The sequence below is a fragment of the Camelus bactrianus genome, chromosome X, assembly GCF_048773025.1.
Source record: "Camelus bactrianus isolate YW-2024 breed Bactrian camel chromosome X, ASM4877302v1, whole genome shotgun sequence".
Taxonomy (NCBI): Eukaryota; Metazoa; Chordata; class Mammalia; order Artiodactyla; family Camelidae; genus Camelus; species Camelus bactrianus.
The window spans coordinates 73,751,883-73,766,303 of NC_133575.1; the positions used below are offsets into that span (position 1 = coordinate 73,751,883).

Below are 14,421 nucleotides of genomic sequence, written 5' to 3' on the forward strand. Positions count from 1 at the left end.
GATTGAACCCAGGACCTCATGCATGCTAAGCATGCCTCACTCTACCACTGAGCTATACCCTCCCCCTATACTCATTGCATTTAAATGTTTTTACATCTTCTTTGTACTTGAAAATGCTCTTGCTGAAGTGTGGTTTTCTCTTCCAGAATTTTCCTCCATCAGAAGGACTTACATGTGCTTTGTTTAGAGAACTGACAGATTGTGCCAGTTCATACGCCATATTGTATCTGTGCTTCTGTGGCCCAGCAACATGCAATGTGAGATGATCTGTAATGAAGAGGGTACAAGCTTAGACCCTTAGGATCTCCAGCAACAGTAGACAGCTCTGGAAAACGGGAGGAAAAGATAAAGCCTGAGCTGAAAGAAACCACTTACATTTAGTTCAAATGGTGCCACATCTAGCTATCATTTGTGGGTCATTGAGTTTCTATCTTACAGATGTTTTTACATAACGATGACACATCCTGAATTTGTAGCAGTCTTAACGTTTTAAAGATACATGAAAAAGGGACATATTCTATTCACTTTTGTTTTTGGTAGTTTAAACTACATTCTGCTCTTTAACAATCAGAGGATGCACTTAAAGGTATCACAAATAGAGGGAGTGAACAAGGATGCAAAGTTGTGAGAATCCTCTGTTTTGATGCGTTATAATGAGAGTGGAAGGTAATCTAAAATGAAGGACAGTGAATGGGAAAGAAGAATATGGAATGATAGGTAAAATTGTAGTGGCCAGGAAGATTGATCTTTATTTTATTCTATTTATGAGAGTGAGTAAGTTACACTGAGGGGGTTCACACGAGGGTAGATATGGAGTTCATTCACACAAACACAATTTATCATTCTTTTCTTGTTCTCCCGCTCCCCCCATCATTCTTACATGTTAAGCATCCTAATGGGCTCTTGCAGGCTCAGTTTTTGACATCCGTCTTACCCTCTGCATTCATAGCCAAAATCAGAATTGGAGGCCATGTATATCAAACGTGCAATTGCCAGCCTTGGCTTGGTTGACAGCAGGCATTAAATGCAGTGCTTTCTAGACACACTTGTGAGTTAAACTAATTTATAGTTGAGTAAGAAAGGGACCAAACAATTAAGGGACTTGACAGAGAACGCAGAGTCAGTTCCACAATTCATGGAACCTGATTTCTTTTATTTCAGTTTAGAAAGAACTGATTTTCCACTCTTTGTTTCCTTATATCTGTTAATAAAAGTCCTGCTTCAATTAAGAAAGTTCTTTAAGCAACCGTTAGTTACACTTTCTGAAGTCAAACACATTGACTTAAAAGAGAAGGGAAGTTTATAGAATGGTACTTCTGGTTCTCTCTAAGTTTTAGAAGGCTACATTTTGTGAGTTGCCTGCATGAATATTTGATGCTTTCAGAGGCAAATGAGCGTATTGAGAAGATTATTTCCTAGAGTAGAGAGAAGATGTGTTTCTCACCTGAAGATTGTATCCCATATATTTTTCCTATTGCTTTTGACAGTTTGTTCGATGAAGGGAAATTGAATTTAAGGGCGAGATGTTGGAGGGAACTGTTTTTGTGTCAGTTTCTTTCCTTTCTCTTCCTTTGTTTCTTGCAGTTACCTGCGTGCGCTTATTAGAAGGGTGTGAACAGACTTTATGGGTGAGAATGCTGTGGGAAAAGAAGTTAAGCAGAAATGTTGCCTTATTTCATAGTCAGCGCCCAACATTCCCAGAGAGCTGACAAAGTAGAACAGAGGCGGAAACCCTTAACAGTATGACATGAGTAGGCATGCTGAATTTGGGAGTACTTTATTCCAGTGTCCCTATCTACACAGATCAATATTTAACCTTTTGAGAAAGCATATTAATAATAACTTAATATTTCACTTATAGTTTAAAAAGCCTGTTTATATTCTTATTTCAAGAGCAACTTTGAGAGAAAATATTCTTATTCTGATTTTACTGATAAGCAATTTATACTCCAAGTTTTCACTTTTTACCCAGCAACCCAGCCGATGAGGTACAAAGCCAGGACTTGAACGAAGTCTGCTGACTACTTCTGACTTGCTTTTTGCCCCACCCCGTACTCGCCATCCGAACTACAAAGTAAATCAGAATTCAGAGTTATGCATTGGGTTGGAAAAGCAAGTCTTCAAATCTGAGATGATTTAAAAACTGAACTCTTCACTCTCATAGAAAGCCTTAGCATGTATTTCTTAAAATCTGATAAGGGAAGAAATTGTTAGCAGTGGTGATTGCTGGAGAATGGATTTTGGATAAGGAGTCCACTTTTCTTTATAATAAGTCCCTTCTGTGCCATGTTAATATTCTTCCAACAGGTTCATTCGGTTAAATATTTATATTCAATCTATCTTCAGTATAAACAATGAAATAACAATAGAAATGCCTTAGATTTGTATCTAGTATTTTCCCCTCTCAAAATACTACCACATCTGTTTTTTCTTCTTACTTTGTTATCCCATTTAACAGTTAAAGCAACTGAGTCCCAAGCAAGTAGAGAGTGCTGTATAAGGTCTCACATACAGTTTGTGTACAACACCAATCTCATGTGCCTGATTTGAGACCACAGTGCTTTAAACAGCCGAAGTATTTATTTTTATTGTACATCTCTTCTTATGAAGTCTTAGCTTAATTGTTCTGAGGCTTTATAGGACTTTTACATAATATGCTTCAGCCATGCTTAACCATTTACCATTCCATGTTATTATCACATACCCCGATGACCTGACAAATGTGTATGTGTATCTTTTAAGAAGCATGATTTTGGGAGAGGAGGGTATAGCTCAGTGATAAAGTACATGCTTAGCATGCACAAGGTCCTGGGCTCAATCCCAAATATCGCCATTAAAATAGCTAACTAAATAAATAAATCTAAGTACTCACCCCTCAAATAAGAAATGTTATTTTCAAATCCAGAAGAACATCAATTTGAAACGATCTAGTTCACCATGTCACACTGAAATATTACAATAAAACACTGTGATTTCTGACAACATATTGTTATAAATCTAAAAGTGGGTGACCTTGTTCAGTTGTACTTTGCAGGTTTGATTATACATATGTAATTATACATATATAATTACACATGAAATTATTAAATTTTAGTTAATGTTGGTAGAATTTGATGTAGCTTAGAACTAAGAAAAGGGCATGCCTGAACTTTTTATATCTGTTAGAAAATGTGAAATCGTCAGTTTCAGCAGTGAACTTTCACAATCTAATTGAAATATAAACAGAAAAGATGTGTATTTTCTTTTCCTGCTCCCTTCCATTTGCATAATGATTGTAGGTTCTGGCAGACACAGAATGTTTAAGTATTCAGTGATACATCTTTTAATTAAAATACTATACAGCGTAATTGCATAATGCCAGATATTCCATTATTACCCAAAGGAATGCAGTTGATACAAAAGATAGTTGGTTAAAAAGTGGTCACCTTAGAAAGGGTAGCTTAATTATATTTGCATTTGGTTGACTCCAGAGAAAAATAGTTTGCAAGCCCAAAGGCAACATTTACAAATATATCCACATGTCAAAGCAGCTTTCCTTGTACCAATTTGCACTATAAAATTAGTATCCAAATAAGACTTTGCTCATTTTATGTGCAATTTCTTGGGAAATAATGTCTTGTTAGATAGAAAATAGTTGTGATTGTTGTAAAATATAGCATCAAGTTAGAAAGTTCAAGACACACTGCTTAGAATTTACTGAACCTCCAGGTAGTGAGGGTCATCCTGATTGGCAGTATCGTCTGGTGGAAAGACAGTAGCCTGGAATCCTGCTTCTGCCAGTTCTTGCCATGGGACCTGGGATAATTTATTTAAGCTCACTGAGCCTCAGTTTTCTCATTCCTAAAATAAGTATAATAATACCTCTCTTGCATGGTTTTAGTGAAAATTAGCAATAGGTTTAAATTTCATAGTACAGTACCCAGCAGACACTCAATAAAGGCAGTTCTGATTAGTATTCTGCTTTTTAAAGCATCAAATGTCATAAAACATGATGCCAAAAAAAAAAAAACTCCACCAAAATCCTTTGGATCATAGATGAACAAAATGAGAGAAGGTACCTAATTTATAAGTGCAATTGAGAATACATTTTAAAAGTAAGATAGACCTATGTAGGTATGAATTCTACTTCTTTCTCTTATTAATTATATGGTCCTATATGATTTATTTGATTTTCTGTGACTCAGTTTCTGCAACTAAAAATTGGGATATGAAGGTGGGGAGGGTGTAGCTCAGTGGTAGAGCATATGCCTAGCATGCACAAGGTCCTGGGTTCAATCTCCAGTACCTCCATTCAATAAATAAACCTAATTACCTCCCACCTAAAACAAATTAAAAAATAAAAAAAAAGGAAACCAAGAAAAATGTAAGAATTCATTTAAATAAAAAATTAAAGAATAAAAATTGGGATATAATGATATCTACTTCATAGTAAAATGAGGTGATTTGGGGAATGTACCTAACAGTGTTTGACCCCATAAGCTTCCAATGACCGTCAGTTACTTTCAAATTTTGAATGGACTGTGAAGTCCAAATGCAGGTGAAAATATAAGGCATTCTAAACTGGAGTGCCATGCAAGTGCTACTTTGTATTATTATAATTTTAAAAAGCACTGCAATTTTCATAAATTTGTTTCCTTAGAAGATCGGGGAAGGGAGAAAAAAGTGAAACTACCCCTTTCGTACAAATTTTCATTATTTAAGCAAACATTAAAGCAACAGTAAGACAAGATACATAGTTCAAGTAAGCAAAGAAAGCTTCCTTTTCTTTTTGGTTTTGCACTTGGGGAATTTTTCTTGATCTTTTTCTTCAAAAGGAGCAGCAAATTCATTCATGAAAGCCTGAGGTCACAATTATTACAAAAAAATAAAAGAAACTGAACTACTTTGCATACTTTGGTAAAACAAAACAATTCAATTAAGCTTACTCAGTATATCTTGATGTTGTAGCAAGGTTGGAAAGGACTTTGACTTCTGTTGTTGAGGGCGGTTTTATAGTCATTTGTATCTGTATAAACATGTTACTCAGTTTTCAGCATGTGAATAAGCTCTAAACCAGCGAGTTTTGTCAGTTACATAGACAATGGATTCAGTCTGGAAGACAAATTGTACACTGCTGTTAAGGTGGCTGAATTTCTGTTATAAGTGGCCACATGATCATGAGAGCTTACCTTCTAATGATAACACAGCTGTTTCTTCTTGAAAATAGTTACTGCACCTTTAGTGAACAATTTGTCTTGTAGACTTAATGCATTAGCCTCTTAAGTGACACAATTTTGCCTGTTCTGGAAACTAGTTGGCAGAATTCTGACAGTAAACAGAAGCTATCAAACGAGCCCTTGATATTTCTTCAAGTGGCTGATCTGTTCAATTTTAAGCAGTGAAAGTTTAAGTGAAACTGGAGGAAAACTTGTTCTACTGTTTCTAGTATAATTTTTCATGTATTATTCTATATTAGCACAAACTGTTAGCTCCATGTAAGCTCTACTTGAAAAATAAAATGAACAGGTATTTTGTGAAGCTTCTATATTAAGGATATTTCCCATTCCAATTAATTTCTTGTTCTCAATTTTATAATGTGAGAAGAGTTTTTACAAATCTAAAAAAAAAGGATTTTTTTCTAGAGTACGACCAACATTTCTTTAAGAGAAACATTGAAATGTAAGTAATGGACCTTGATTAATTGTACATCAATCTCATGGCCAGTTATCCTTAATTTTTCAGGATTTATTTGGTATTTGTACATTAATTATCTTTAAGAGTATATGACATACAAGTTCTCTTTGAACATCATAGATCTTGTGTGAAGTAACAATGGGTGCAAAGCTTGACTATGCTACTTACAAGTTATATGACTTTGGTTCTGTTGTTGGAAAACAGAGCCCATTATACCACTCTGACTTGATTGTCATGAGGATCAAATGGAATAATATATATGCAAATATCTCAGCACAATGACTGACACATAGTAAGCACTTAACACATCCTTTACTTCTACTTCCTCTCTTACTGATAGTTGTTGTGAATAATAAGACCATGACTCTAAAAATGGAATTTAAATATCGTGATAAATTATCTTTTCTGATAACTTAGTAAACCACAACAAATATTTATTGAGTACCAGTGGTCCAGACATTCTTCTAGGTGCTTGAGATGAACAACACTGGATATCTGTTATGGCACTTTCAGTCTAGCAAAGGGAGAGAAAATCTTAAATGCTCATCAGATTACCAAATTGTAGACTATGAGGAAACGATAACCTTTTTGGAGCAGCGTAAATGGGGTGAGAAGCGCCAGAACTTGAGGTGGTGGTAATTTTGCAGATGCTCAGGTTTTGACTCATGGAGAAGGTGATACTTGAGCAAATATTAAATGTGCTGAGGGAGTTTGTTAAGTAAATATTTAAGGAAGAATTTTCCACCCCCTGGGGGAAAGAATTAGATCCTTACATGAACACATGACAAGTATGTTCAAGGAACTATAAGGAAGTCACTGTCGCTAAAGCAAGTTGAACTGAGGGGAAATGCTAGGAGAGAACATAGTGGGGCGGGATGTTGATAGCGGCAGGGGAGAAATCTTGAAGGGCTTTGGAAGAAGCCACTGTGAGTACAATGGCTTAACTTGAAGTAAAACCGGGAGCCATGGCCTGGCTTTTGTCCAGAGGAGTGAAATAACTTTCCTCGGATTGTAAAAGGCTCATTCTGGCTGTTGCGTTGAGAGTCTATGGGGGTAATGGTGCAAGTAGAGACCTATGGCAGTAATCCCCAGGAGAGAAGAGAGCTGTTTAGCAGGATGGAGACAGTGAAGGTGGTGAAAAGAAGTCAGAGTCCATATTTATTTGAAAGTAAAATTAGGATGACGCCCTGATAGACTAAGATGTAAGGTGTGAGAAAAAGAGAGACATTACAATTACACCAAGATTTTTGGTTTCAGTAACTGAAATAATTGAGTGACTAGGAACTGAAATTGGAAAGAATACCAGTGGGGCACTTTTGTGGAAAGATATCAGGATTTCAGTATGAGACAGCTTAAGTTTTTTTTTGTTTTTGTTTTTGTTTTTGTTTTTCACCGAGTAGGAAAGATCTTTTTACTGGGGTGGACACGGACCACGCACTAGAACATGATAAAATGACTTAAGAGAAAGAGCCAGAAGGGCTGACTTCTCCCCCTTACGCATGCTCAGAGCAAGATCTGGGCACAGAATAGGTCCCGGTGGAACTCGAGACAAGGCAAAGTCTTTAAGGCCCAGATCGGCAAGTGGGAGCTGGGAGGAGGCCCCCCCACCCCAACGCCAAGCCACAGCAGGGCCCCTGCTCTAGACCCTCGCAGACTCACTCCAGTTTTCCAGAGGAGAACTGGGGGGCAAGAGGAGGGGGACTGGATGTGGAGAGGTGAGTAACAATGCTGTTTTTTTAAAAAGCATCTACCAACATCACGCTACTACTGGGTTTGCTTTCCCCTTTAACCATGGCTTGGTATATTTTACACCATAAATAAAAACTCAAGGAGAGTAAATCAATGGGCTCCTATGAGGTTGGAAGTGGTGTGGGCGGTGGGGCATGGGTGGGCCGGCGGCGGGAGTGGGTGGCGGCGCTTACACAAGACGGGCGGGCGAGAAGCAGGCAGAACAGGAGGCGCAGGTGGCGAAGCGGGAGCCTTAAGTGTCCTCGTGCATGTGTGGGCTGTCTGTCCGGGCGACCTTGCTGGGGGGGCGGGCGGAGCAGGGAGCGAGCTCTCGCCCTCGAGGTCCACTTGCTTCTGGTCTCCATTCTTGGCAGCATTCTTTTTGTCCCATTGTTGATGTAGCTAGCGCAAAAGAATGTTTTTTTCTGTTCGGTCGGGTACTCCCGAGTGGGCAGGTAAACTGAGAGACGTCGGTTCGAGGCTTTGCATACAGAGTCGGCGTGAAATCGACAAAAATTGCTTTTGTTGTAGACAGGCAGCCCTTTCAAAACATCTGCCATCTTTGATTTCCTGCGTCGCCGCCTCGGCCACGGCCTCAACCGCTGCCGCTGCCGCCGCCACCACCACCTCCACCGCCACCGCAGCAGCACAGTAACTTCTAGCCACAGCACAGCCCACACTGAGACATCTGAAGTTTGAAATGTCTATTATACATCTATATGTAGATGTTAAGTGATCAGTTGGATATATGAATCTGGAGTTTGAGAGAAAGGTCTGGGCTGGAAATATAAATTTGGTCATTGACAGTATATTGTTGTTATTTAAAGACGTGTGACTGGATATCACCAAAGGAGTGAATGTTTAGACACAGAGGGGAAGAAACCTTAGAGTGCTCCAACTTTTGGAGAGCTAAGAGAAGAGGAAGAACCAGTCAAGGAGAGTGACAGGTGGCTCCAAAGGTAAGAGGAAAATCTGAATATGTGGTGTCCAGGGAGCCAGGTGACTAAAGCTATCAAAGAGGAGGGAGTGAGTGATCCAATGGGTTAAATGCTGCTGATAGCATCAGATAAAATGAGGAATAAATTGAGCATTGATAAGATAGTTTACTGACTTGTGACAAGCAATATAGCTACCCAAGTGAAAAAAGATACTTTAAGACCGTTAATAACAGATGACTTAGGGTTCAGAGGTCACAATCTTATGACACACTGCTCAAATCTAGCCAAAGATGGGCTTTGAAAGGCAATGTTTAGAAAAAGAATTTGAATGTGAGAAGTATTGGAAGATACGTATTCTCTTCTTGATCATGGACCCTATCATCCCATATTATCTTGCATTTGGGAGATGTCACATATTTATGATTTTGGCTTGGCTCTTGGAGGCTTTTGAATTTGTGAGTCCTGGACATTAAGTACACTTTTGCTCTGACACAGAAAATAATCAGATACAGTTTTGAAGGCAGAGTTATTTCCAGTCTTATAGATGTAAAAAACCTTGATTTTTAGCTTGGGATAATTGAATTTTGCATCCACATTTATTTCCTCTTCAGAGCCAGACATTCTTTCTCTGTTTTTACAAGGGCATCCATTGATAGACTGTTAGAAGGAACCCTTAGTTTGCAGTTTGGCCTTCCTTTCTCTCTGGTCACAAAAGAGAAATCTGAACACAGAGATTGGGCCTTGCTGAAGGTTGCACAGCAAATGGCCAACTGTGATATGATCAAGACTCCAAATTCTCACTCAGCTCTTGACTTTGTTTTTTCAAAATATCAGTCTTCTGACACAAATTTTGCCATTCTATTATGCTGTCTAACCACTGTTCAGTTAATCTATTCATTAATCACCTGACATATGTAAGACATACTATGTTTATGTAAGTGATACATGTAAATTGCAGTCATTTTCGAAAGCAGGAAATGCACTTAAATTGCATGCTTAAATGTATCGGAATTGTATATGGTGCTTTTTTTAAATCACATATAATAGTAAGATAATATTTATCCATATTACCTCAGTAATAATTTATGATCGGTTAGCTTAAGTGGGGAAAATCATTTTAACATTCCACTTTGGTTTTGAGATAACTACCTCTATTCAGTTCATTATTCTTATTATCTATTAGAATTCCTCTTTTGTCCAGAAATTATTCAGCCCTTAGAATTAAGTCTCTGTATTTCCTCATTTATGTTTCCCTCACTCCAAGTCGAAGTAGATTCCACGTCTGCAATCCTTCCTGCCACTCTGTGGTTGTTGCTAGCACATCTATTTAGATATAGATTAAGGGAGTAAGAGGATTAATTGTATAAAGTAATAGCAGAATTGCAATTGAAAATAACTTTTAATAATATAATCATTTTGACTTCTGTCACTGCTCTAGTATAGTTTTTGTTTGTTTGTTGTATTTTTTTGCCCAGATGCACTGTCCACCTTAAAAAATAGGTAATGGAAAAAATAAAACAGCCTCTGACTAAGGCTAGGCAATTTTCTGTATTGCTAGGACCAAACTATAGTTTCAACGTGTTTTTTAAAAAAATCACATTGACTTCTACTTGTAAGTATCTATGCAGAATTTTTTTTCCACTGGCAGTGCATAAGAGGCAGGGTTTTCTCTCTTACTTTCTCCTTCGCTGTTACTGGATGGAGTCAGTGAGCACACATTGTGGCCATTTTGGTGTATATTCTAATTTCTTAACTATTCAGAAATAGCTGGAACAGCTCTATTTGCCATTCAAATAGATCTGGAATTAACCAGCCCTTTTTCTTTCTTTTTTTTTGTATATATATATATTTTTTTAAATGAAGTATAGTCAGTTTACAATGTTGTGTCAATTTCTGGTGCACAGCATAATGTGTCAGTCATACATGAACATACATGTATTTGTTTTTATATTCTTTTCATTGTCCCTTTTTCATTCTTCATTCTTCCACTGCATAATTCAAAATGTTATCATCCTTTCTCCTACCTGTGATTTTAAAAATCGGCATTCCTGAACCAAATTGTATCCTGAGTGATGCTTGGCCAGGGTAGTTTGTTTACTTGAATTTAATGTCCAGGGTAAGAGGGTGGGGTCCACCTTCACATTTACTTTACTTGCCAGCCTTTGAAAGCATTTGGATTTGTCTTCTTCGTCTAGACGATTGTGACCCAGCCTCCTAATTAGTATTTCCTCCTTCATTCCTGCAGTCCTCCCTATCAAATTACCCCTCCACACTTTCCCCCGATGTCCCATTCTAAAAAAGACCTTTTTTTATAAATCCTGTTGACTTCCCTGTTGAGTGCAGGTTAAGATTCAGACTCTTCAACATGGCAGATGAGAAGTTTCATCATATGGCTCCAGTCTGCTTTTCTAGTCAATTCACTTCTATTTTTTCTTAACCTCCTGCCTCCACAACTACACCAAGAGCTTTGGCTGAGCACACTAAACCTAGTTCCTTTAGCCTGAGTGCTTTTTCATGTCCCTTTCTTTTACTTGTTCTTTCCCCGACCTAAATGCCCTTTGACTCCCTCCTCCAACTGGAAAATTCCTATTCTTCTATTAAGCATCAAATCAAGTGACAATTCCCTTGGGGAGAGTTTCCTGAGTCTCCTTGGCAGTTCAGTCTTTTTCTGGGCTACCAAGCACATTTTGCACCTAGCTTTATTGTCACAGCCATCCACAGGAAAGGTGACAATATTTATGCATCTCTGCTTCACCTGTTATACAGGGAGCTCCCTGATAAGCAGGGTTGGATCTAATTCATTTTTTTGTATCACCAACACCCACCAGTGCCTGGCACGTAATAGGTGCACGAGGGATGATTGTTGAAGAGGTGAAGTAGTGGCCTCCCTATTTACCCCGACTTATATGCCGTGGGCGGCCGCTCTCCCACTGCTTGTCTGTCTGAATCTCAATCTCTTCCTCTGATCACCGCTCAGGCTTCCTCATGACATTGTGCTTATTCATCTTACACCCGTGGCCTCTGATTTTTGGAGATGGAGATAAAGGCAGGGCCCAGGGAGCTGTGATTGATTACGTGTAGACATTGCAGTTTGGTTTGGCTCCAGCAACAGTGACAGCAGCTGCCATCATTTTTCTCAATTTCTAGGATTTCTTCCAATATCTTAGGGCAGAGTATAATTCTAGAGATATCGCTGATGATTTGAGGCTTATGGTATGTGTAATTTAGTACTTCATGTCTGCATTTATTATACAATATAAGCCTTCCATAAAGGGCAGTTTTGTCAGCTTAAAATTTAACAACAAATCAAAGATATTGAATTTTCTATATATCCGAATGCATTATTGTGAAATTATCTTAACAGCATTTAGATAAAATTGAGGTTGGAAACCTAGTGTACTAATGATAGCTTATTTATATGCTGTAACAAACATGAGTAGGGTTTCAGCTGTAAATAAATAACCATTGTAAAAATCAGTACATTTGTTCTTGAGAGTGAGATTACACAAATTTTAAAACAGCAATTCTGCTATTTGGCAAGACATGGAATATGAATTGGGCAAAGTTAGTCTTCTAGGGTCCAACTCAATGTGTAATAATTTGTGTTGCTTAAAACTGTTAAAGACACCTTAATACTTTTGCTAAAGTGTTGGTGCAAGACAAGAAAGAATAATAAATGACAGGATGTTCCTTTTTATGTTGTCTTCTTAATGTATTTCCATCTCTCCCTCATAGCAACAACATTCTTACTACTTTGTTTTTATTGTGAAAATAGAGCATGTAATTTTATAGATAAGAAAACAGAAACTCAAGGAATCTAAATGACTTGCGCAAAGACACACAACTAGTTAACAACAGGGCTGGGACTAGAATCCCAGTCTCTTTATCACCATGTTGGGGATCTTTACGTACTCTACGCTGTTCCCCTTCATTTGACGTTTTTTTCCCAAAACTAGTGCAATTTTATTTACTACACAGAAAAGATACTTGTATTTCTCTATAAAGTGATTGGAGATCGTGTGGAACTACAGTCATACTTGTTCTTGCAAGTAATTGAAATACAAAATTTTGAAAATACCTTATCATCACAGCCCATGAAGTATAAAAAAATGCTAATTACTTGAAAGCAAAACAGACAAATAGCAGCCAATCTAATTGTCAAATGTTCTATCTGAAGGCAAACATTTTTTAAAAAGCCATGGATTAATATAATTTTCCAAATTCTGACTCATCAGAATAAGATCTGAAGTTCTCAGTAGTGAATGCTTAGAGGAGTACGTCAGAAACTGAGGAGGCACTGAAGAGTTTACCAAATGGTATATCTTATCCTGAATTGCCCTGGTTTAAAATTAGCAAGAATATGCTTGGTCTCTAATTTCTAAGAATTAAAGACAGCTGTGGCTGTTTACCCTAAGTTTAGGACAAAATCAAATTGAATGAAAGCAAGAAGTGGAGTGGAAATCTTAACATTTAAAAAACTGATGGCTCTAACCTGAACCGGAAGTATTTATCTTTTGAAAATAGGTCTAGGACCCTGGGTTAAGCCATTCTTGCTTTCTGAACTGCCCTCCACACACATCTCCACCAATAACGTGTAGCATTTCTTTCAAAGAGTTGAGCTGACCCAAATAGCAGAGATGTCCTTGACCAATCACACCCCATTTGAATGATTTCTCACTAGTATTCAAGGTGTCGTCTAGCATTTTAATATCATTTGATGGATATCTTAGGAAAGGAGTTTTAATGAGTGATAATTAGAAAGAGTGGGGATTTTAGAGTATTTTGTGTCGCCTTGATGAAGGGTATGTGTAAAATGATGAAACTGCATTATTAATTATTTTATATTAAAAAGGAAGGAAATAAGGAGGAACAGTTGAAATTAGTTAATTTATTAATTCCGTAAATACCATTGAGTGTCTACTCTTTTTGAAACTTTATGTGAGGCTCTGAGTATAAATAGTAGGCAAGATTTATTCCATGTCTCCAAGAAGCTCACAGTACAGCAAAAATCTTACAGTTAATAAATGTTTAATAGTGGACTCTACAGTGCTATAACAGGCAGGTTGTTTTTTTGTTTGTTTGTTTTTGTTTTTGTTTTATTATACCTCCCTCCCCATTCAATCACTGAATGAGGAATTGAACAAGGGAAAAATGGAGGGGAATCAAGTTCCATCAAACTGATCACTATCTCAGAAAATCCTTTTTTTTTTTTTTAATTCAACAGAAACTTGACTTGTCCCTGCAAAAATCAGATATTCAACAGGGATTTGTAGTTGTGGTTTCTTAAGTGGTCTGGCAGTATACAATGACGCAAGATCCAATAAAAAGCATGAGTGGCTATTTGATAAGTTACCCACTGCCTGCTGTTGTCGCACAGAAGATGAATTAATTAGAAACAAAATTCAGATCCTAAATTATAGTTTCTCTTTGTTGATCTGCCACTTAACCACCACCAATAAAGCCAATTTAATAAAATGAAGAATACATATGCATGTGAAAGATACATACTGTTAGAAACTGTAGACAAAAAAGTATCACAAAAATTGCATAAAAATTCCTTTAAACTATAGAAAATATTTATCATATAAGTATGCAAACTATGTTCTTATTGCACCATTAACATTTAAAGTTTCTTTTGAAGTCTTTGAGCTGAACATTGAAAATCATCCAAATTTATTGCTGCATACTTCATAGGAAAATTAGTTTTCTTTCCTTTTTTGGGGGAACTACAAATATACATCTAGACATCTATAAATCAGTGATTGTTACAGTATTATTTTAAAATCAGGGGGAAATCTAAAATAAGGTGAACTCCATGTGGCATGACGGTCCTAATTTTTACTATATTACCTTATTAAAAATGTTTTAATATGTTAAAAATGTTTTTAATAGTTTTTTACTCATTAGAATCATATCACTCTAGAGATTTTCAATTTTTGAATAAACATTGTGCTAGATTTTTATTTTAATTGCTGTGTATTTCTTTTTGGTAGCTTAATTTCTTTTAAAATATGTTTTCTGATGTTTTATTCTTTGCTTATGTTTTAAAAATTCTTTTATTATTTCTTTAATTGATTTAAAA

The 14,421-nt window shown here is 36.9% G+C and overlaps 1 protein-coding gene and 1 pseudogene across 4 annotated transcripts in view; one reads left to right on the top strand and one right to left on the bottom strand.

Annotated features, from left to right (window-relative positions):
* Window positions 1-14,421, top strand: part of PCDH11X (protocadherin 11 X-linked) — a 594,276-nt gene that overhangs the window by 139,153 nt on the left and 440,702 nt on the right. The gene's annotated exons all lie outside the window — the stretch shown is intronic.
* LOC105067164 (DET1- and DDB1-associated protein 1 pseudogene) lies at window positions 7,655-8,763 on the bottom strand (annotated as a pseudogene).